The 25,272-nt window shown below is 40.7% G+C and overlaps 1 protein-coding gene and 1 long non-coding RNA gene across 6 annotated transcripts in view; one reads left to right on the top strand and one right to left on the bottom strand.

Moving 5' to 3' along the window:
• LOC117603156 (uncharacterized) overlaps nt 1-25,272 on the bottom strand; it is a 75,642-nt gene that overhangs the window by 31,008 nt on the left and 19,362 nt on the right. Inside the window, exon 2 of the long non-coding RNA XR_004581152.2 lies at nt 15,905-20,062. This is a non-coding gene — a long non-coding RNA (uncharacterized LOC117603156). The remainder of the gene's footprint in view (nt 1-15,904; nt 20,063-25,272) is intronic.
• LOC117603154 (nephrin) overlaps nt 24,471-25,272 on the top strand; it is an 89,571-nt gene continuing 88,769 nt past the window's right edge. For 3 of the 5 annotated variants that reach the window (XM_034322018.2, XM_034322017.2, XM_034322015.2), the window contains exon 1: nt 24,472-25,067. The gene's annotated coding sequence lies outside the window, so the exon portion shown is untranslated. Of the gene's footprint in view, nt 25,068-25,272 lie in introns of all 5 variants that reach the window. The other 2 variants (XM_076691410.1, XM_034322016.2) reach the window with 2 other exon arrangements.

Here is a 25,272-nt window from a genome sequence, read left to right as displayed (position 1 = left end):
AAATTTCATTCTGAAATATTCCTTAATCTCGTCAGTTGAGTAGGCAGCATGCTCCATCGGTGAATAAAATCGACCGATCTACTTTGAAGAAAAGGAACGGCGAGGACTAAAGAAATTTCTCTCGACGAGCAACGTTTCGTCCTTGTTATTTCTTTTTCTCAAGCAGCTTCTTCTTCGTTTCCCTTTCCTGGCAAACGACGGAAGTTGAAACGGCTGCGCGGAAAAATGGTGCCTCGCGACGGAAATTGATACTCGTGCCCTTTAATTTTCGACCGTTCCAAGAGATCGGGTCGTTCATGCTAGAAGGAACCCTTGGATAATCGATGGATTCCGAGTCGCAATACCGTCGATGGCTCGAAAAGGTAGTCGCGGAAAGTGAGTTCTTAAATTTAATATCCGAAAGATTTGCAGCTCTCTAATGTGAATTGTCACGTTTAGAACAAAGGAAATTTCGAAACATCCTGTATAGGTAATATTTAGTATGAACCAAATTAAGTAATAATCTAATAAGACAAAGAACAAGTAAAACAATTTTCTTCATGAAGGGATGAAAGTTCCCGGTTCTTTTTCTTTAATTTGAGAACACACAAATGAGCCGGAAATCGAATTAACGATATCTGAATGGCAACGCGTTAATTAGTATTGACTTAAAGCCGGAAGCGTTCGAACGTCGAAAGAGTGTCGAACGACAGACGAACGAGTTTTCATGGGGGTGGTTGATGTTGTCTCGAGAATAAAAAACTTTGAAGCGTTTAAAAATTTCATTGGACCGCGGCGGTGTGTATATACTTTCCAAGACTCTTCGATGCAACCCACTTCCACCATAATAACATGAAAGTTTCGCTTTTAATGCCACTCGAGCGAAATCGAAGTTTGCTCTCGGCTCGGCCTTGCGTACGGATAAATGCAGTTTCGTGATTTCGAATTACCGCGCTACCACTTGCTTTTCTTCTCTCTGTATGCTCGCAGCTACCGATCCGAAAGTAAGAGGACGAGTCTTTGAGGTTTCCCTCCGTTTATGGCACGGTTTCGTGATTCTATGTGCTTTTAAGAGTAATTTCAATGAACGCCACTGAACGATCCTTGTGTTGGTACTTATCGTTGAAATTTTCTTTAGAATTGTACCGATTCGTTTGTTATCGTCATTTCCATTTCATTGATAAGAGTTACACAGTATTAATGTACAAAGTATTAAGAACCTGATGAATGAATGTTATAATTCAATGAGAATTATCATAATAAATTATCTTGAAATATTTATCAGAAATTGTATCAACTGACAGATATATATATATATATTTTTCCTGATTTCAAAACCTGATCTGTCAAAAAATATGTATCCCCGTTGATACTGTTCAAAAAAATGATCTACATTAATTTCCCTTCTTCCCTTATCGACAACATTGTTCGTTCTCGCCTTGAGGCTGAAAGAACAAATGTCCGCTATCTGTTTTGTACTTTTTATCCGTAAACAAAAATAGCGAAAAATCAGAGGCACGGACGCAGGAATTATTAAGCCGTGGCTTTGATGCAGCAACGTGAATTAAAGCCGACGTAATCGAGCCTCGTGGCTCGAATGCGTACGAAAAATAGAATAGAGAAAGAATAAAAACAAAAATAAAAAAAAACGAGCGACAAGTTCGGCGCGAGTGCACGAAGCGATTCGAGTTTCAAATCCACTTTGACGAACAGAGGGAAACAAAAAAAAAAAAAAAAAAAAACAACAAAAAAAACGATTGAACCGCGACGGCAATGCCATGGATTCATCGTTGCTTCGATCAGACAGTGTCGGATGTACCAGGATCATTCCGATACATTCGATTTACGTAGGTGATCGGCCGAGCAGACGGTGGTTTTCGCTGAGGGATAAAATAAATTCTACGCGTTTCCGAGTATCGCGATCAAACGCGTTTACCTGCACGATTAATTAACGAGCGAACCGTCTATGTAGACACCCGTTCCATTCCGAAAAGAGTTATCGCTATCGCACCCCTATTCTTCTCGCTAGAAGATATTTTACACTGCTTCAAATTTAACACCAGAAATTTTGGAATTTTGGAATATCAATTTCATTCTATCAAATCATTTGAACCATTTGAATCGCTTGAAATAGCAAATTGAAGCATTATATTAAGAAATTAATACGATATTTAATATCTTTAATACGTTCACCGTTATAATAAAAATAACTACATTAAAACCTCATAAAACATTCACCGGAACAATTAATAATCATCCGTAAAGATTTTTCTTCATGAAAAATGTAGGAAAGGGAGATGGTGAGTTTGGTGAAAAAAGTAGAGGGTCGTGTCGCGCAATTATCAACAGCCACAAATGCCGGTCGTTAGTCGAATTCCTGGTTCTATTTATCAAATAAACTGGTCGCGCGAGGCGTTTTACACTGGACAATCATATTTTATCGGGGCGGCAGGAGGACGAGCATTTGTCGACGGTTGCATCGACACCGCGACTGCCAGATACGTGTCCTATCGTCGATTGGCCCATTGTTACGTTCACACGATGCATTATTTTCTTGCAAATGAATCTTTTCGGGCACGATTAAATGCCGACAGTGGTGCGGTTTTGTCGGCTACCTTCGTGTGTCGCGTTCAACGGCTACAAATGACGTTACCGAACGGATTGATCGATCGGTTGATTAACGTTTCATCGGTGTTACGCGTGTTCGGTTCGAATAAAAGGCGAAAGTAATTCGGTGATTCCGCGCCAGATTCAATGCGAATCAATCGACCGATAAATTTACCAACGCTTCGATGACGAACCGTTCCAACGAACAATTTCGAAACAATGGAAAACGGTCTTTGAACATTTTTTCACACAACCCGTTCGCTGGTCGTTTCAGGGAACATCGGTTTACCGTACGTTTAGAACGGAAATACGGATGAAAATGAATCGTAGATTAGGTTCCTCCATTGTGTTTAAGGTATACAACTATCAACCGCGAATTATTTTTTGTTTTCATACTTTACTATGAGGTTTGTGACGAAATTATTGGCATTCATCGCTTTATCGTAAACTTGAAAAAATAATTTAATTATTGTACCGTAGAGGAAGTGAACGAACACTTGTGTAAATCGGTGGTTGGGGGAGGTTGGTAAGGGTATCGCGTGGCCGCACACGAGGGTTGCAACGTGTGTGCGCAAGTGCATGCGAGTTGGCAGGCCGGCGTGAAAGGGTTGCGGCAAGACTATAAGGGGTCGAATGAAAACCGAGCGAGCCGGAAGACCGCTCGTTACGGCAGCTTAAGGTGTTCGCAGTCCGCTCACGCGAAGCTCATTAACGATCGAAGAGGTGGGAAAGTGGAATAATTAATTTCGCTGGGTAAAGAACGAGCGGTGGCGACGGCACAGTTTGCAAGAGTTATATAATTCAGTCGTCTATTCTAGAGAGTCAACGAGGAGGCAGTATATAGACGAGTCGTTCCTTTACATTTTCCATTTCTCCCCGTTCACGATTCGCGATCGCGAATTTTCCACGCTCCTCGATTTTCATTTACGTAACAACTTCTACGGCTAATCCTCTCGCTGCACGATCGTTAAGGAAGATATGTGGATAAGAATGTTCGAAGCGAATGAGAAGCACAAACAAGAAGTTTGGATGATTCAGATCGTAAATAATTGACGATTTATAGCTTGAATTTCATCGTTATTCATTTTGTTGGAAATCAGTAAATTCAAGCGTTTGGAAATTACGAATGCTTTTCAATCGCGATCACGATCGAATTATGATTTTGGTACGAACAATGGACGTATGTACGTTCAAACTATTTCCCGTTTCAGACGAATTCCGCTCGTAATAAAATAAACTAATTTAAGGAAGAGAAGTTGCGTATTAAACGATCAAGTATCCGCCAAGAGAAATCTCTGAAACTTTCTGAAGTAAGTATTCAAGAATAAAGTGTTTGGTTCGTGTTTGGTCGGCTCTGCTGGATTTCAGATAATAATGAGCGCATAGCTGTCATAGCTTATAAACTCATCGTCAGGGAAACGACGTGTATACATAATTACGAAGCGTGGTAACAATGAATCATCGACGAGGAATAAACGTAACCGCGTTCATCGTTTACCTCTCACATGTTAATCTATCGCTCGTTGATCATTCGCCTCGGGCCCTGTATCTCTGGCTATGCAAATTTTACGCTTCAACGCATGAGCGAATATTCTTTAGCCAGGTCTGCTTCATTTTTTCTTTCTTCTTTTTTTACTTACACTTCGTACCGGTTAACGAGCCTTCGATCGACGAACGCGTACCCGCCTTCGTCGTTTCTTTTACCAACGAGTAAGATGAAGAGTGCACACGTGGTTTTGCCCGCGTTTCAACGCCACCGGGATGCATTTTCCAACGTCTAGCAGCTTTCTTCAATCGCTTCTCCGATCAACGTGACGTTTTTTTGCGAATTAGGGAAAACTGCCGAAATAGAGAACGAGGGGAACGAGACAAGCCGTAAGATCGCGTAATTTTCGTGCATCAAGAATTTCCGAGCGTGCTTCTATACAGGGTATCTTGTGAAATTACGTCGAGAACATGGAGTAATATAACGAGGAAGAAATGGATTACTTGGATGAGCTAAAGTCTCGAATATTATTCTCCTTCGTTTCTTTACCCTCCCTACTTGCCACCCCTTCACGGCTGGCCTTTGCATCCTCTCAAAGTTTCTGCGACTGTCGCTTTGAAAGTGGCGGATAAGAAGAAAAGCTTTGGAATTATGGTAATCCGGTAGCTTGTCGAGGGTCTGCGACCAACTCAAACGATGTACGGCTTTATTTTTGAATTCTCGACACGAATGTCTCGACCGCTCTAAATCTTCGCAATTTGTTATTCTAAGCGATCGTTTGTTCCTTTTTTTTGTATAACCCTGACACGTTGTCGCTTGTGTATCATAGGAATAATTTAACGCTTTCAATGAAAGACCGAAGAAAAATTGTTTGAATCGAATTCTTCTTGGAAATGAAATATCGTTAAAACTGAGGTTAATGGAAAATGAGACTGTACAAGAAACGTGTAGAGAAAAATTGAAATCAATTGACCAACATTATTCTAGGATACGTATGGATACGTGTACTCCGCTTAAACGTGCAGACAATCTCTGAAATTCCCTCTACTTGTCCAACAAGTGTGCACGCGTGATAAAAATTCCACTCGCTGGTGAAATGTAAAATAATCTTCGGGTTACATCACGATTACCTCGCGGCTAAATTTAGATGGCGTTCGTTAAAGAACTCCGCGTTACAAGGGTGGTTTGCGTCGAGTACGGGAGACGGGAAATGTTGATACTCGACATGCCAACCGAGAGCCAGAGAAAGAGGGAGATATATATATACGTATATAACGTTAGAGAGCAAGAGGAAAAAAAAACCACTGAATTTACTTCATCTAATCTGGCACAAGCACGCGGATGTTTTGCACGAGCTGCACACGCGGTACGAGCGAAGAGACGTCAAACACGACTCGCTCGATGCACACTGTGCAATTAATTAATCGCGCCTGCACACTCTACCTCTTCCGTCTACGAGTATTTCGAAATTTCCAGCAATGCTTCCGTCGATCTTCCGCCCGTCGCCCGACCAATTATTCCCAAATGAAACTTGAATTCTTCGTTAGTTCTGATTTACCGTTAAACGCTAGAAACGATCGATCGATTTACTTAACAGCTGTTGTTCGATCGCGAAACAATTCTTCTCAAACATTCCTACAAACTTACAGTAGTTGTACGTATATTAATTGTCATCGTTATTAAAGTTCACAATAAATACCACTTTTCGTTCCATTCGCGAAAACTATTTCACGGCTAGCCATTCAGTCGATGAAAGATGGTTTAGCGAATTTCCCAAAGGGGGGGGGGGGGGGGGGGGGAACAATTTCACGAACCGTGGCAAGCAGGAATTCGAACGAGCTGTGAGCTTAAAAATTAACGAATGAAATAACGAATGAAATAACGAACCCGTGAATTGGGGGCAAACGCGGTAATGGAATCGCGGACACACACTCGATATTTACTTCCATGCATATTCGATACGGGACATTTAAATATTAACGATATTAAAAAATTCGCAGTCGGAGCGAACGTGCATGGTTAATGCTATCATGATGGCCTGGAAATATTCAATATCGTTGCAATACTTCAAACGAAGAAGGAAATTGAAAAATAATAAGCGAACCTGCTATATCGTATCCCAGTTAAAAAGTAGCTCGAATTAAAATACAATCGATGCGATGTTTCGATTCTTTGAAAAATTTTCAGTTTATACTAATCTCAAGTATTAAGAAAAATGTTCAATTCCCTGTTTTATCAATTTCAAAAGTATTTTCATTTCGATTTCGAAATATCCATCGGAATTGGCCAATTATCGATAAAAAAAATGAGACGATTTTCGAAACAAGAGGTCGTCCAGGTAACGAGACCTGCGGGTCAACAACGGGGCAAGGTTAATGCGATTATCATGGTGGGTATAATTTTGGCGGTGCGGTTACCATCATTATCACAGGCGTTGTAGCCGCGTTTCACGCGGAAATTTCGACGCGATCGCTTATCTAGCCATGACAAAAGCGTTTCACCCGGCTCGACGTCTGTCACCGCTTCCTCGACCTATCGGTGTCGACGTATCATGTAATCGCGTCAGCAAAGCTCGATGTTCCCAGACACGTAGCTACCTAACGAGATATCCGAGATCTCCACTCGAGCTTACTCGTTCCTCGCGCTTCTCCCAGAGTGTACTCCGTCAAATTGCCTTTAATGAAGCGAAAATTACCCACCAGTCGCGCTTTAAACTTTCACCCCTCCCGACGCTTCGCTTTTCGCCGCCATATTTCTACTTCAGACCAACGAGTAATCGCTCTGAATCAATTTAGGAAGCTTGTCTACCTGGTGCTTCTAACAATTTCTTTCGTTTCTTTCAATTTTCTTCATCGAAACATTCCGCAATGTTTCTCTTGAAAATTTACCGAAGATGGAATACCGTATGGTTCCCGATATTCGAGTCTACCGAACATCCATTACAACGAATCAAGAGTGATCCTCGAGGTGGTTCTTGCACCTCTCCTTTTTCTTATACTTTCACCTTACCCTCTTCTCTCGTTATCTTCCACTTATTGCTTATATCTCGATCAAGAGTACAAAGTGTCCTCGTATTTCTTGTCGCCGGCCTTCTTCCTGTTACTCCAGGCAAAGAGGATAAAAAGAACTCGGCGACACAGAGTTCATCCAAGAGCATTTTCACTTGCAGTCATCGAGATACCGGCGTTATTTACGCTTCTTCCCTCTCGGAAAAAATCGCGCGAATATATATGTATATATCGGTTGGCAATCTTGTTGGCGCGCAGCACCGTTCCAATAGACTAGTCGAATACAATGACCATTGACGCAGGACTTCGATCGATGGAACGAATATCGAGAACAGCTCCTCTGTGTACGTGGACCGAATTGATTCAACAAACTAGCGCGCTTCTACACATATTTAATTCACACGCGAGATGGAAAGCTGGGAAAATCGTCACCCAGCGGAGAAAAATGTCGGATCAAAAGCTTCTGCGCTTCGAAATCTTTTTTAAGCCGATATAATGGAACTGCGTATCGAATATATTTTTCTAAGGATATATGTATCACACACGTATATTCGGGGGCTAGAAGATATTTGTGCTTATAAATTTATTACTCTACAGCAGAGGAACGCTTAAAAATGTGATGGAAGAGGTATTTTTTCGCGTAGAAAATTGGTGAAATTTGAAAATGAATAATAGTCGAATGGGACGGTGTGCAATAAATATGGAGAATACAAGAGAAGCGTTGAAAATGAAATGAAATTTTGCGAACGAATATTGGCTGCTCCTCGCACACGGTATATTCGAATCGTGCGCTTTATTAACGTTTTTAGTAACATTTCTCGTTCTTGCAGGAAGGTTACGATACGTATAACGATATTTCATTTCAAATTACGAGCGTATCGTCGTTGATTAATTTAAAAAGTCCCGCTTAAACAGAGAAAAAGCTGAGGCATAGGTTAATAAGGACTCGAAGCTTTTTACCCGAGTATACGATGGCTAGAGCATAACGATCAAATCGAGTAATTCTTCCAAATGATTTATTCCCTGTGACGTTATCTTTGAACGAATAAATTGCGAACGAGACGGGTGATGAATCAAAAACGTCATGGCATTTTTCGCTGCTCGTTTCAAGCAACGAAATCGGAACTTTGTTTTCCGTTCTACTCGTTTGTCCCGGATATCCTTCGTCTTCTCCATGGGAACTCGTTAACGAACGAACGAACAAACGAAGGAACGAACGTTTGAAAGGAGGAAGAAAGAAATTTCTCGTTTCTTTTTAATAATAATTTAAAAACGGCAACGTGGCGCATGAGACGACCGAGATGAGCCCGAGTTCGCGAACCATTAATTCTTCGGTCGGGGGTTGGCGGCAGATTGCGCGAGAAGAAAGCGGAGAAAGCGAAATTTACCGGAGGATAATTAAAAGTCTCGAACGAACAAGGAGCTAGCAGGAGGCTGTTTTCAGGCACGAGCATCCCGGTACCGGCTTTCCACAATAAGCGGCGAATTTGCTTTTGGGTAAATTGTCATTTAGCGTTCGCCACCAAGCCCAGCCAACTGCTTCCCGCGACCCGTTATTACCCGCCGGAAGTGAATTACAACTGCTAATTAATTTACGAAGGTGAATCTGCTCGTTCCCGTGCTCGTTACATCGGCCAATGAATTGAAACTGTGCAAACCGTCTCCTCGTGCTCGTTCGTGGTTAAACTACTCGTTTGTTGGAACGATACCGTGAATTAATCTCAATTCGAATAATTAATTGCTCGGCCGCTTCGTGCTACCGATTGTGAGACAATATTTCTTCTCCATTCTCGATCCTCGATCATCGTTTCCGTTCGATAACACCTATTGCTGTTCCACTGGATTTGGTAGAACGATAAAACGTAACCTACAACGGAACAGATTCTGTCTGTATGCCAATAAGGACCTATAAGATCTATGCGTTTGCAAGATTATACGGATACAAAAATGAGAACGTTCGAGATAGGAAAGTTGAAGATGATTTATAATTTAAATCCAACTGAAAACTTAACTTTTTGTATTTATAGAGTAACATTTATAAATTAAAGTATTAAACAATTGTACTATGCCTCTGTTCGTGATAAGGTCACAATTCGATCATTCGACTAGGAGAAGGTAGAACGCTGTAACCTATTTAGTAAGCGACGATAGAGAATAATCGAAGGAAGTAAAATGAAAGCGATTATACGCGGATGATGTAAAACAGAATTGAAACAATTTACTTGCCACGGTCTAGACGGCTCTAAATCCAGCCAGTTGGACAAGCAGCATCGGTTATCGTTATCGAATGTCACATGCTCATCCGTCATACCGAGAGCCCGCGTGGAACAATGAAATTATACCTACTGTGAAATATCGGTTGCAAACTGGAAACGAGCCGATTTCGACGACCGTTTGTGGATTTATGGTACTCGTTATCAACGGCACCGTTTGTCCTAACGATTATGGAAAACGACCTCGTTTCGATACCGGGGGCTTCTCAAAATTGCGCCAATCTACCAGCGTACAGGGGATTTTCTGGATAACAAAAAAATGCTCACCAACGGTTTTTACCGGGCTCATCTGGAGGACTGGGAACCAACGATTTTCAAACCGATCGAAACGTACAGTCAATTACGTTGTAAATCGATTACCACCGAGTGAAGCGAATTTCGAAATTCTCTTTTCCCCTCTCATACTCCTCGCGGATATTTGATCGTGCGATCGTGAATAAATTAATTTCACGGAATAATTTGATATTTTTACCAGCGTATTTACCTGCTGCTCAGGTAAAAGTTTCAACCCTTCGCGATCTTTCAAGAGCTTCGCTACCATTGGTTCTCCTCTTTGTGACACAGGCCGGCCGCGTAAGAGTCTTGATCTCAAAGAGGACAAAAATCGACGAGGAAAAAACGAGGAAATAAGTAGGTGGAAGAGTAAATGGAAGAGAGTAAGTGAGCACAAAGTGGAGAGAGTAGGGAGACGATAAAGGTAAATAAAGCCGATAGTGTCGAGGAAGTCACTCTTGGTGTGTGGGAGACCTTGTTGGAGGAAACTGGCCAAGCCATGGAGCCATGCGTTATTAGAAACCGTTTACCTGTCCTCTGAATGCCAGCGGTACACTTTTTCTTTCTACTCCTGCTCGTTTATCTTCTCGAGAGATTTACTTTCACTTATCTTTAAATTACTACCACGTCCACCTTTTGGAAATCTTTTACTTTGACTTAAGCAAATCGAACATCCCTCTAAAACAATAAACTATTTTCCATTCCTTCTATTTCATTCTAAAAAAATTATTATTATTATTATTATTATTATATCGTTTGAAATTGAATACTTCGTTTAAAATTGGACCAAGTGACTTGAGGTTTCTCGGAAAGCGGTGGCACCCAAAATCCCGACACCCACAATCCCGATAGCCAAAATTTCGACTACCAAAATTCCGTGTTCTTGGTTAGGTTAGGTTAGGGTTAGGGTTAGGGTTAGGGTTTTTGGGCTGTCGAGATTTTGGGGTGGACCCCTCGGAAAGTTATACAAATTAATTTACTAAGATATGATGAATTAGATAAATTAAAGTGAAAATCGCGGAGGCGGTTCCTGGCAGTGATGGTAATAACGTATGTCAAAGTCTATGGAAGGCCTAAACATTTAGCTGGAATCTTGTCGTATCGAGAAGTAGCTACCGATAAGATGAAATGAGAAGTCGTAAATAACTAATTCATTTGCTATCAAATAAACCGTCGTTCGAAATTCTGTCCAATAGAAGCCAATGAATTCCTCGCTCCACTTTCGTTCTACTCACAATACGCCTTTCGTAGCTGGGCAAACTTTCGCGCAGTCGTTTACAGAACGGAACGGACATATTTTTTCGTAGAACGTCAAGGGGTTAGAGGGTGTATTAAATCATCCGAGGCTTCAGCTACTCGACGGGATATCTGGCCGAATCGAGAAGCGGAACGTAGGTAGAAGACTGTTATAAAGGGTAGAAGTGAAGTGGGCAAAGGAAACGGAAGCAGAGGACCCGAGCGCGCATGGAACAGCGCGTCGAAAAGGGTTGCCAGCTCGAAAGGGGGTTAAAAGAGGAAGACTCCTGTCAGTTACGCCTGCCGGACACGCAACCTTTCTTGAATTATGATCGCGGAAGCTTAGTCTCTATTAAAGTCGTAAATTTCAATTTCAATAACACGGTGAATCCCGTTGGATGCAACGACCACTTCTACCCGCTTAGCTATGTTCCTGTGCACGCATATCCATCCTTTTTCCTCCTATTCCCATCCCTCCTCGAATTGCATCTACGTGTAGTGAAGTGACTGTACGTACTATCACCCTCGTTTCGAAGTGTTACAAAGAAACAATGGCAGTAGAAATGAAATTCAATTTCGTAGGTCCAAATATGGAACAGAAAGGAAAGTGAACGAAAAATGGATCGCTCGACGAAAAGCAATTAAAGCGTTAAATATTTGGTATCTCTGGTCAATATCGACCAAATTGATACGCTGCAAGCAAAGTCAAATAAAAGCCATACGCGTACGTCAATTGATCGCGAATAAATTGTCGATTAATAACTCTCTGTAAAAAATTGATTTTCATTTTTTAATACGCTTAGATCTACTATCGTAAGAACGTTCTCGCAAGTTGGCCTGACTTCCACCGATAGGGAATGGAAGCAGAAAATCGATTTATTCACACGCCATGTAACATTTCCTCGTTTAAAAAACGTTCTCCAGTCCAAGGATAGCAAAACAGACTAGTCGGGACCAGTCGAGAGGGCATTTCCTATAATTCATTCCCTGAAAATGTCGAAGATATTTACAGTGGATGTTGCAGATAGTTCGGTCCCATCCCGCTGTCTCAGTATTTCATTTTGAAAATGTACTGCTAAGGAACAGTCTCTATTTCATTCGATTCGTTCAATTTAACCAACTGTAGAAAAGTATTATAAAATGTTCGTAATTTTAATTAATCACCACGTGACTTGAATGACAAAATCAATTCTGTATTGTATTAATGTTTCGTTTGAAATTAACGTATTAAAAGAATCTGAAGATAGGCCAACTTTCTTACAAACTCTTGAATCGTTTCTATTATAACGTAATATTATAATTAGTCGTACTAAGAAAAAGTTTCGGAATTCGCAAGTTCGTCAACGTTAACTTTAAGAGGGAACATTTAATAGAGCGAATAGTTGAACGTAATACGTCAATTCCAATAGGATGTTCTTCGATGAACAATGCCAGGTTAGTTTCCAGGTATCAAGGTAGTACTAAGTGGGAAACTGTTCCCTCGGTAGAACGAGAGTAGCTCGTTCGGTTTGAACTGTATCCCAGGATCGGACTCGCGGTTCGCCACAGCACTTCCTCCTAGAGGTTCGCGGTTCCCTCAGGAATGTCTGCCTCCTATGGGCCATTCCGAAGTGAACCTCAAGACGGCCGGCAGTGACCAACTGGAAGTGGTCGAAAAGCCGCTACATATTATGGATACCACCGACTCTGTCCATCTTTACGTTATCGATATCTTGCGTGTTCCGTTGGTTAACCGTTCAGAAACGTTTGAATCGACGATGACACGATAAAATCTCGATATAGTAAGTGTAACGGGAATTTCCTCAGTGTTTTCGGTCGAATTTCATGAGATTCGAATTTCAAAATTTCCGTAATGCAGGCAGGTAATAGATAGAAGGAGACGGTTGGAAATTCATTGAACGGCAAAAGTAAATAAAAATACTTTCCAAGGATCGCTTAGAAAAAGGAGAGTCGAAATCAGAGAAAGAGAGTCAAGGAATAAAAATAGAAAGGTAAATAGTCGAGAAGCGGAATGAACGATCTATCGGTGTGTACCTATTGACAGAGAGTTGGGTTGAAGTGATAAAAAATTCCGAGGAACGAAACGATTAATCCCCTTTGTCATTTAAATCGGGCCCAATGCGTGTCACGCGACCACCAGCACGTTGTCAATCGTTATTGAAACGGTTATCGATTTATTGCGAACAGGCACACACGTCCTGTTCGCTAAACAGGGTAATTGCGAGAGAGTGCCGCGACTGAGGCTACCTCCATGAGATAATTGAAATTCGAGTAGTGACGTTAACGAAATGTTTATGCAATCACGTGTCGCAGTATAGTAGGAGAATTTGAAACGATGTTCGACGTTCAGTGCAACTTTCAATATCCACGTCTAATTTCGATCGAATCGATTCTCTCCTTTCAAGTACATTCATACGATTTTCATACGAAATTCAATGAAACAAATAGATCATTTAATCCTCCACTGTACTAAATGATTTCCTCCGCAACAAACATAAACTAGAATCTTCACTCAAGGACAATTTAAAAAACAGTAAAATTCAGGACTTACTTAAATTTGTAAAAGATACCAAACTGATAGAACAGATAATGTAAGCTTTACCTACTCCTTGATATCGCTAATAACCTTATGTGACAAAAAACCCTAAATGGAAGAAAAATAAAAAAAATAAATAAATACATCATTCTGTAATTACGAACGGCTATCAAAATGAATCCTGACATTGTATTGCGTACACTTTATCCACTCGTTTGGATTATATCTATAAAATGAGCGATGGCGTATCGATGATACGATAACAGAAAACTTTCTACGAACACCTGTTTGATTACTAAAATGATGGATGTCTTTGAAACTAGAACATAGTGTCTAATTACAAAATTATCGTGAGAAGGAGTAATGAAAGACTGGTAAGTAATTAACATCTCGTTATATCGTTGCAAAAAAATTTTAATCCTGCGACTAATAATAAAATTAATTTTAAAATACCCTCTTCGACGAAAGGTTCCTCGAGAAACATTTAGCCGAAAAAGTAAAGTGATTCGTTCGAACGATACACGCTTGCCTATTCAACGAATATGTATTCAAAATTGATTCTCTGTAAAATAAAGCTCTGTAACGGTAGCAGTGCGTTTTTGGCAGAGAACGAGAGTTTAAAAAAGCAATATCGAAATAAGTGAAATAACCGAAATACAAACGTCGAGAAAATCGAAAAGTTGACATGTAAATGCGATTCTACGGCTGCAAGTCGTATACGGTACCGGAACAATTCGACTTTTCAACTTTCCTGATACTCGACTTGCAAAGCGCTCTGCCAAAGTTACGCACCGGAACACGAGGTATCGATGATGATTAGAATAACTTGGAGTTCGATTGAAGAAAAAGTTTTACTTTGCTCGCAATATCGAAAGAACTTCTATGTCGTTTGCCTCGAGTCTCGCAACTTTTCGTTCCGACGACCAACTCTCGACAATACTGGATATTTGCGCGAAACGATACGCGTTAATGAAAGAACCATTTCTAACGACGACGAAGAAGAAGAAGAAGAAGAAGGGGTGGATGAGAAGGAGCAGAAGGAAAAGGAGAAGAAGGGGATGGAATGATTAAGTTCTTAAAATGTCGCTGGATAGAGGATTCACGTTTCCGGATACGGTCCACCCTATTTCCACGGTGGTGCAGCAAGCTGCACGATTTATGACTGCGAACTGACTTTTTCCACTTTCATATCTTTTTCTTACTGTTCCTCGAAACTCACGCAATCTCCTTCGCTACCACTTACACCTTCTTCGTTTATTTGGAAACGTGCTGCAACGACCGGATTACGATACGCCTTCTTGGTTCGTTCTTTCTCGTTATTGTCTTTGAACGATCCTACGATTACACTAGATCCTTGCTACGATTTACGACACCTGTTTACCAATACTTCTTAAATGTTTCAACGAGAGACGTTGAATTACTCGCAAACGACAGTTGTACTCGGGTGAGCTAAGGACACACGCGAACGCAACGAAAACAGATCATGGAGCGATTCGAAATATGACAACACGCAGATGTTTATTGATAGAAGAAATTCCTCTAGTTCTTGCCGATGTTGTGGCTCGGCTCTAGCTACTGCGACACTTTTCGGAATAACGACGTACGACCGTTAAATTATGCTCGTAACGAGTGTAAGGTGGAAATGCTCGAAATTTGGTCTATAGGTTTGAAAGCTACTTACAGGAGGAGAAGGAAGGCACGCGTTGAATCGACTCCACGACACAGAAGATTAAAGGTGGTGTTTTGGAAAGGAAAATTATTTCTTTAACGCGAATTCACCAATTTCCAAATTACAGCCTACAGTTGTCCGAGTTCGGCAGTGAGTGAATAATGGACCCTTGAGAATTAAGCTCGTATGACACTTGTTAAATACACGAGATGGGAGAGCTACTCTTCGAATTAAGTGGATCTCGTTTCTCGGATCTTCGAATGCACAAAAACTTGGAGAGTTTACCTACTTGACTCTGATCCCTCAGGTGTTAAACTTCCGATTTCGAAATCGTGATTTCGAGACGCAGCAGTGCCGTGATACAGTTTCGATCACCGACTCGTCAGTTTGAAACGCGAACAATAACTGCGAGCACTAGCCGTCTTGCTATGCGGTCGAATGTCACTTTGACTCGAGCTATGCCCCGTGTTTCCCTATGCGGAATCCCTCTTTCAAAACACGTGTGGTCTAGACACCCGGAGAGATCAGAGTGCTCACGATCTATCGATCGGCAGATCCCAAGCTCATCCGACACTTGGAGGGGGTAACAAGCATGCGCTCTTCATAGGCACGACGAAACTACCCCACATCTGTGTATGTAACCGTGTAAATTTGTGCGATTACAAATGGTTCGCACGGTTGTTCCTTTAGACTTTAGAGAAACAGCCTATTTCTATGCACCAAAGTATGTAAATATATCTACGTTCCTATCAGACATACGAGTCAGTCAAGTGAGAATGGGCGCATAATGAAAACGATAAGAAAGTAATAAATTGAGGCAAGAAATCTGGTAATTACCTGAAAGTTACACGAGTACTTAACGTGTTTAATATCGTCCATAAAGCTGTACAATTTACGACGACGCATCTGACTCTTTCCACTCTCGTATCTTTTTCCTTCGGTTACTTGAAAGTCGGGCAATCTCCTTCGCCACCATTTACACCTTTCTCGTTTCTTTGTAGATGCTGGTACAACGACCGGATTGCAACGTGCCAACCCAGCTTATACGATTTCTCTTTTAAACCTGAACCCTTTCTTCTCTGTAGGACGATGACAACGAAAACGACGACGAGAAGGAGCAATTTTCTGTTCGTTAAAATGCAATATCGTGTTCCAACTACCTCAGCTACACAGATTCACCGTAGTTTTCGATAACGTGTTTCCCCATTCGACCGATAGTTCCGATAGTTCCGATCGAATCGTCCGATTGCTTTGGAACGCAACGTTGCGAGATCGTACGGAAAGAGGTAGGTATTATAACACGAATTTCGTTTAAATAACGAGTATGGGACGCGCTTGGTACAGCGTTTAATCGATCGGCCATTAAACGATATATTACGCGTTCGTTGTCCTGGTAATGCAACAAATGAGACACGGCTCGTTAACTCGCGCCCAACGATCGCGATTCTCTCTAAAATTGATTCCGCAAACACGTTCGTTCAACGACCGATTCTCTTTCATTCTTCTACGTTGATCCTATCAGAATAACAGCGACGCGACACACCGAATCGCAAACTTATTTTTATTAAAATCTCTCGGAAACTACACTGCTAAGTTTTTCATCCAATGTAAGGATCGAATGCAATTCGATGCAAGCTTAAAGCAATTAATTTTCTTCAAAGTATTTCAATCAACGAGCAGTAATTAAGTTTTTTCTCCCTTATTTCTCTTCACTTTAATCGTAAGTTCAATGATTGTTGAATTTAACCAAATGAGAAGTAAAATTCTCGTTTTTCTTCGGCATTGTTCGGCTCTGTTCCGAGTGACTCCGGTTGATCAAAATTTCCATGTAAATAGGAAACTAATTTCTCGCATAGGACGCGTTCTTTCGCGCCCGTACGTATAAGCGAGCACGCTCGGAGATTAAATTAAAATCTCCGCTTTAGACCTAGATACATCGTGTATAAAGCAGGATCAAAGGATGTACACCCTTAGGCATGAATTCGCCAAGTTTAATGCAGTCTCGGGCCACTCTCGCAAGTATATGAAAGTATACGCAACGAGGATACAGCACGAAATCTCTTTTATATAATAGCATACACCTTTAAAGCCGATTTGTTGCCCGCTTCAAGCAACTTTCCCGAGATACGGCACGATTAAGGGGTAAAACTTTCTGCCGACCTGCCTACGAGAAGGATTTCTGCCCGTTTTCATCTAAATACTTACAGAACGAATCGACTAACTAAACTTAAACACACTTTAGGAAAGTCTATGCGCTTATCTGTCACGAGTCACTGCCATTATTCTTTTCTTCCTTCTTTTTCTATTTTCAATATGTAGGTATGTTAAAATTATCCACCACCCAATTAATACGTAGCTCATTCGGAATTGTATCAAATTTCACCGTTAGATGAAAAATAATTTTCTAACTCTTAATATCCTTGACTAATCCTACTATCCCATTAATCGTGGCTCTTTCTACTGTGCCGGTCAACGAATTCATTTCTTATAATTATTCCCCTTACAAAGAGGCCTCGTTAGACACGATTCTTTCCACTCCGAAAACTGTAAACAGATAGATAGAAAATTCACGAAGTGAATTTCAATACGATGAAAAGTAAATCAATATTCACAATGTGTACATTGAGTTTTTCATCAAGCAACCATCGAACAAGAGGAAGCAACGAACCGTTCGTATTTAACGAAGCAAACAGATCGAGTTTCACTGGCAGTAAATTTTCAATCCCGTGAAATTACACTAAAAAGACGTAATTATCCGTACCGTCAGTTTACATTAAACCATAATTTGTCCATTACAGATATTTAAAAGCTAGATTGTCGAAACGTTAATATTTTTATGTGCACAATCGTTTGGCAAGTGGCATTACACGTGTCTGTTTTAATATTCACATGTTTCACTTGACTACTTTCCTTCACAAAATTGACCATTCAAACTCAATACAGATTATTAATACTTGGGAACATATCAACCTATTTCATTTAGTTAATCTAATTTTGGATTAATAAGTGAATTAGGTAATCGGTAAAAAATCTAATCATTTTTTTTTTTCTTCTTTTATTCGTTTCAAACTGTTACCATAGCTGGGGTCGTAACGTCTATATAGCAGATGCATCAGTGGACAAGGAAAGATGTTGGAAAAGTTTCATAGCGCGACGCGACGTTCTCATTATTAATTAATCAACTGCTAATGCCGGCAGGAAATGGAAGCGATGCAATTCGCAAACTTGGAAACTTCCTCTCGATGTTCTCAGTTTCTTTCCCTTCTGTACCTCGAATCGCACTTTCGATCGATCGAAAGCAGTTTAAAACCACGTTTCACTCGATTCCAGAGAAACGTATCCTTCTTCTTGATTGACGATCAAAATCTAATTGTATTACGATTTCGGTTAAATTTAACTATTTTTTTCAATTCGACCTCGTTCCATTCAATTTCGAAAGGAAATCTATATCGGGAAAATTAACCTTTACAAATTTCATCAATGAAACGAGAACAAGAGTTACCGATAAACCTTTCATTCACTTACACCGTATTTCTCGTGTGAGGCTAGATTTTATAAGCAAAATAAACGCGACGTTATTAAGCAGATTAATATGAAATTCAATGCAATAGAGCTTTCTAAAATTTTCACAAAGGGTGAGGTAGATCACTGGGTAACGGAACGGAACGGAATCATAGATGAAATCGAACTTAGAAAAAGATGAATTAATAAATCGGTGAACTGTGTCGCTGCAGGATTTATTATGAAAGTTATGAAACCACATAGCTTAGTCGAGGGACAAAGTGTTCGTTCGAGGGTGACGAACGATACGCTCGAATCGCTGTAGATGAACGTCGAAACAAAGTAATTGGAAGCTCGACTAGGAATCTCGAATTTGTGAGATCAGAAATCCTTCAGTTCCTCTGTTTTCGCTACAAAAACAGTCGAATGTTTGTTTAACGATCCACCGTCCAACTCGATGGACCTTTTGCTATGATGAAGAAGTGAAAATAAAAATTAATTAATTTACAGTTACGAAGCAAACGTGATTATCATATATCTTATTATAAAAGATGGGAATAAACGAATGGACAAAAGCGAAGGAAACGGACTTGTTTCGAATTCGATAAAAAGGAAACATTCATTACCAATTGAACGGCACGTACTACAATTAAAACGGCAAATAATTCATGAACGAGACATCGCGATGCCAATGTCGTTAATTTATAGCCAGCATTTCGATTTCAATGCAAACGTGAAGACCGAAATGAGAAAAAATAGAAAAACGAGCAGAGGGTTGGATAAACGAAACAAAAAACACTGTCGATTGAAACATAGTAGCTGACCAAGTGCGCCGCGATTCGTTTGTAAATTATCCAATATTTTTCAATTTTCGGTTTATTCCTGCCTACACAAATCGTTCGTGCGGAATAAATTATATCCGTTTCGATGAAAGCAGAGTGTTTTATCATTTCCACGGGTATACTATATCGAATAGTATATAGAATATAGAACAAAGGTTGCATCTGTAAATAATCACAGGAAAATTGTTCGAAAGTATTCGAACGTATTCAAACTTATTCAAACGTATTCGTGTGTACCGCCATAATCGTGCACCAGCGAGCAGAATAATCGTAACACGAAAATAATACGATAATACGATATCGAGATTTTCGTACAATTTTCTATAGAAATAAACAGCATATATGTATAAATAACGGGCATAGTGACGTTAGAATGGCATATTTATATAATACGTAATAATATTCATAGTCACTATACTCGTTTGTAAAGATAATAAAAAATACAACCAGTCCCCGTGTCGTTTCGAACCGACACAATGAGGATCGGAGGAACCATAAAGCATGCGACTCACCGATCGTTGACTTGTACTACTGCCACTGCAATACACCTGAGATCAAACAACGATTGATCCTCGACGAACTCAACACTCTTTTCTCTGCTATTCTCCACTCTGTAGACGTTTGTTCCTTTAGATCGTCAAACGGGAATTATCTGTAAATTAACATTGAAGACGATTAATAAATCTTTCCATCGATTCACAAGTTTTCAACGATTCGTAAATTCTTTCATAAAAGTTGCTCGACAATTATAGTTGTAAAAATGCGCATACGACCGGGATTGGGTTCGAATCGTGCCAGTTGGTCGATGAGTAATCGTAGGTGGGGAGCAAAGGCGAATTAAAAGCAGCTAGATAGCAGAAGAATTCGCGTTTCAACAGTAGAATCGCAACATTATGATAATGTATCGGCCATTCGGTTGCTACGTACGCGACTTTAGATCCATCTGTCGCTACCGACCAGGCGGATTATCATCCTGCTCGACGATAATTGATCTCAATAATCCCGACAAAGGATCCGCAGTTCTTCTTTCGAATCGCTTTCTTTCATTCGTTCCTTTCATTTCTTTTCCCTCCCATCGAATCTCTCTTCTTTTCTTCGGTTGAACCAATAAAACTTGAATAAACGCGCCTCTCGCGACCCGGAACTCCTCCAAACTCCTGTCTTAAAATTCTACTCGACCATCGAACTCGATCGCTTTCGACCGAGTTACGAACTTTATCGATACGTAGCTGCGCGATCGAACGCGAGAATGCGAGAATGTGACATCCGTTATTGAAAAATGAAAAAGAACGCGGTGAAATAGCGGTATTATGGTAATTGATCGACAATTCGATTCCTTGTTACAGATGCCATCGTGTACCTCCCAATCCATACGACTGGCAATCAGTTACGCCTCGGCAATGTCTTAATAAACGATGAAATTTCTCGATATTCTTTCAGGGTAACGTTAATACGAATTTATAAGGTGTTTAGATACGTATTTGTAACGAAGAAAATCGAGCGTGATAGTTCACGTACGCGTAACAGAATCGCGGATTTCTTAGCATCCGAATCCGAATCCGAATCTGAATTCGAATCTGATCTTGCAGGATAATCCAGCCAAGCTGACAATGAAAAGTAATAGCTATCAAGAAACTGTCAACGCGAACTAGAGCTACCGAGGCTGTTGAAAAAGTATTCGATGCATTCTCGACAATTTCAAACGCTATTCCCTCCTCTTCTATCTTCGCCGGTTCCTGTAAAATTCTCATCCTCTCTTTCGCAGCCTAGCAACTCGACGCTACTCTTTTTCTTCTATTTCTTTCGAAACCGAAAAGTGGACTGCCATGCCGTATCGAGCGTTTCCGACTCGCTGGCTCAACTTGCTTCCGGATTCCAATCGTTTTCCGTTTTACGAGAAGGACTGCCGGAACGTTTACGAAGTCGCCCAGCTTTCGGGGTAAATTCGAACGATCTCGGCTCGTTTTCCGTATAAATTTCATCCATGAATACAATATACGTACATCGTATACATATTTCATACGTATAAATTAAGGCTAACATCTCTGATACAACAAATTTATCCTTTCATTAAATAGTTTTCATCAATTTTAATCGTCTTTTACTTATCCTCTTTCGTTCCCTCGTGTTTCACACACCACGGGTACGATACTCTTGGGATTCTAGCTCGATAAGCTTGCTTGCTTGGCTTGCTTGCTTTATTGTTCTCCCATGCGGTGCAGCATATGAATCTGTATCACGAGTGTTCCCTAAGGTGGCACAATATTCCTCGCATAAGTTAATACTGTACGCATAATTGCATACAGTCTACTATGTATATAATAACCAACACAAGTACAGTCAGCGTCAATAGCCAGTGTAGTGTGTAGAGTGCACATCTAAATTCGAAACGCAAACAGGAGTTCTGTGATATTTCAATGATAACAATAGAATACAATCGTTAAGAATTGATTATCATACAACCCACTGTATTAATTAAATTTTCCCAAGTGAATGCTACGGGATTTAAAGACCTTAGGAGCGAAGATGGCTGTGTTATGAATAACTAGCGTGATTTAGAATTCGTCAAGTTTGTGAGTTAAGTTTGAAACATGAACGCTTCTACTGCTAACTTATTCATCGAATAACTTATGAAAGAGAAGCTAAAGATTTTCAATAGCATTATTTTGTTACATAATAACGATTTTGTTCGCGTTGATAATAAAAGGACAGGCTCAATTTTCGCAGAAATTGTGCTGCTATTACTAACGAGTGTCGTCGAATAGTTGTAAAACTTAATTAGTACACGGTTCGTTTATTCGAGGATGTTGCATCGATGGAGGCGCATCAACATTTCAGTATTCCAAAGCCTCGAGGATGCAACAGCTTCGCGCATAAATAAAAAGAAATACTTGAATTTTTCTTCCTTTTCACCTTTTTCTGCGAACGACGTTCACCAAAAAGCGATGCAAAACCTACTCAAGAAGCATCGACAAATCCTTGCTGGCAAAAATTTTCGGTTTCGCGTATTCCTTCCTCAGATTTATATCTCGCACCTTATTCAATTCCGTTTCAAGAATCGTATGTTTAAGAAGTTCCATTAAATTACATCTTTTGGTATTACAAACAAGTACATATTATCGCGTTAAAAGATTACAACCATTGGGATTGATCGTATCGAGATCACTCTGATCTACCCATTTCTGTGCTATGTTATCGTAAAACTAGTCCTTTAGGTACGCAAAGCTCAGCTTCCTTTATACATCAGGAAAGAAGGCAGCGAACTCTTTTCAAAGTATTTTTCTTCGCGATTCGCGACGGAGATGGATCGCAAAGAACACCTGAGCGAAGCTCTTTACGACAAACCGCTACCTTCCACGGTCGCCTTTGACGCCGGAAGTCGCGGCACTGCGCTTTCTTTTAAAGTCTTCCTACGTTTTCCGTCTTTCCGAATGGTTCCCACTAATTCCTCGATGGAAGATGCACAACGGTCGAATAAAAAGTACGTCCATTTTCATCCACGGACCAGAAATTGAATTAATCTGCCCCGAGGAACGGAGAAATAATTTATTTATGACTAATCTGTGCGAAAAACGAAGTCTTCGTTCTTTCTCAAAATCGTAAATGTTTGCTCAGTACCGAGGACATAATCAGCGATTTGTATAACGTCGTAAATGAAGTTTCTCCATTCATCCGTACACGTTGAAACTCCGTGGACCGCGTACTGGATCAACTTCATTTCGTACTCGTGTCCCAAGTTTCGGATACGCCAAACTGCCAACTCGCCACTACACTTCCGCTCAAGTTTCTCCATTCTCGGCGACGAATATTGCGAGCAATATTTTAATGGGATAGCGGCAAACCGAACCCCGCAAAAACAGAAATTTTCCAAGTAGGTATCAACGAAGGAACGAACAATACATCGATGCTATTTTCTAATATCTAATTATTCGTATTCACTCCAACTTATAAGATTTATAAAGTTAATTCCATTACGAATCAATCGATTCACCTATAATTTATCACGTTAGCAATCTCGCGAAAAATATTTGCAACAGGAAAGGATTTGTTGATTTTAACGAGGAATTAAATGCTCGTGCGCATTATGTCGTTTGCCTACCAATCATTACGCGCTATACCGACTCGATATTTCGCGTAATTGATCCATCTATATATATTTCTAGCTCGATTCATGATGTTTCATTTGATGCAAAACATCGAAATTTGATTACAATATTATTATAGCTGAATAGAATCCCGGTAACAGAATATGTTAATTCTCCTTCTCGCTAACACAGTATAATACGGTATTGTGTATTGAAATTGAATTATTACCAATTAGCATTTTAAAGATTATCACTTTTCATCGTCTTTTATCTCAAATTAATTGGAACAGGTTAAAAGCCTTCAGAAAAAAAAAACACGAGAATTCACGTAGCTGATAACTTGCAGCAATAAAGAACAGATAGCCGAGTTTAAATAGGATAATAACTAATAACCTCGCAACAGTACCGAGCTCTGGTTTTAAAACAGAAACCATCATCCCTCTTTCTAACCGGTGATTCCATTAATTTCGATCAACGCGACGCAATCAATATCGGTTAATTACCGCGCGAAAAAGCCAGCGTTATCGAGCCAGCGGTCTCATTAATCTTGAGTTTGTACCGAGCGTGGACGCGTATCGCGCGGTTTTTCGACGTTGTCCGCCGCCGTCGCGGAAGCGCGAATGGAAAAGCACGTTTTCCTCATCCCTTTTGCCCCGTGGTGCACGTCAGGAATCCTCTACCATCCTGTTCCTGTGCAAGCTTTCAACCCCTTACTCTCTCGCTTTTTCCTCTTTATCCCGCGGACTCGCACGAAGATTATCGAACTTGCACGAAGCAAGTGGACGGGGTGTCGAATGGATGGTGGGATGGGTGAGAAGGGGTTGCACGGGTTGGGGGTGTGTGGGCACATAGGGAGGTTTGGACGTACGCTCGAGGAGAGAAGTGGGGGGGCTACGGGGTGAGTTTGGGGCGCAGAACGCTGGCCGTGCGCGAAAGTTCATCGGCAGCATCCAGTGTCATCGCGGAGCTCGACGCGCGCGCTTCGTTCGTGAGGGAGGTATCAACGCCTCCTTCGATCGCCATTATCGATGTTTCGCGCCTCGAGAAACCATTTCCAATCCTCTCTAGTACAACTTCGATCCGTTGTCGTCATCTTCCTTCCTTCCATATTTCTCTCGTATCTTTCTTTCTTTCTTCATTTTTCGTTCGCTCGAAACAACAACGCGATAAACTTGCTCGCGTGAACATGACCGGTTGCTTCGAATCGACGATCATTTTCATCTTGGATACGCGATGTACAGATCTATCGTTCGGTGAAACTGATTGATCATCGAATTATTCTAGGAAGGATCGATGGATGTAGTGCGCGAGAATGGAACTCGGCAATTAGTGCGGTACAGAGATGTTTGCACGACGTAAAGCCGAATGAGTTACGAGCAAGTGTGTTTGACGACCGATGAGAAGACACAGTAGGTAACACGTGTTCTCGAAGGAATTTCATCTGGATTTCATTTCACGCCACCGACGGATCTGTGAATGACGATGTTGTGAAAAAGTGTAAACAGACGTGTGTCGATTGGGTGTGATTATCGTGGCTTCTGGCAACTGAACTTCGAGGATTACCACGCGCAGGTAAATAGTCGTTTAGTTTCGTATGACTTTGTTTTCTTTTCTTGGATTCATTACTCGAGCGTTAGGAGCTCGTGGTTCGTGTATTCGAGAATTTTATCCACGATCGATTCGCCAGTGGAGTCGTCGTTTAGAGCACAGTGGAAAAGAGAGCAAAAAAGATTCGCGGTAAGGAATAGACTGGTCTGCATTCGGTGTTAACGCTTGC

The sequence above is a fragment of the Osmia lignaria genome, chromosome 12, assembly GCF_051020975.1.
Source record: "Osmia lignaria lignaria isolate PbOS001 chromosome 12, iyOsmLign1, whole genome shotgun sequence".
Classification (NCBI taxonomy): domain Eukaryota; kingdom Metazoa; phylum Arthropoda; class Insecta; order Hymenoptera; family Megachilidae; genus Osmia; species Osmia lignaria.
Note: the sequence above shows the minus strand (reverse complement) of the source record. Positions and strands in the feature narration are given on the sequence as shown.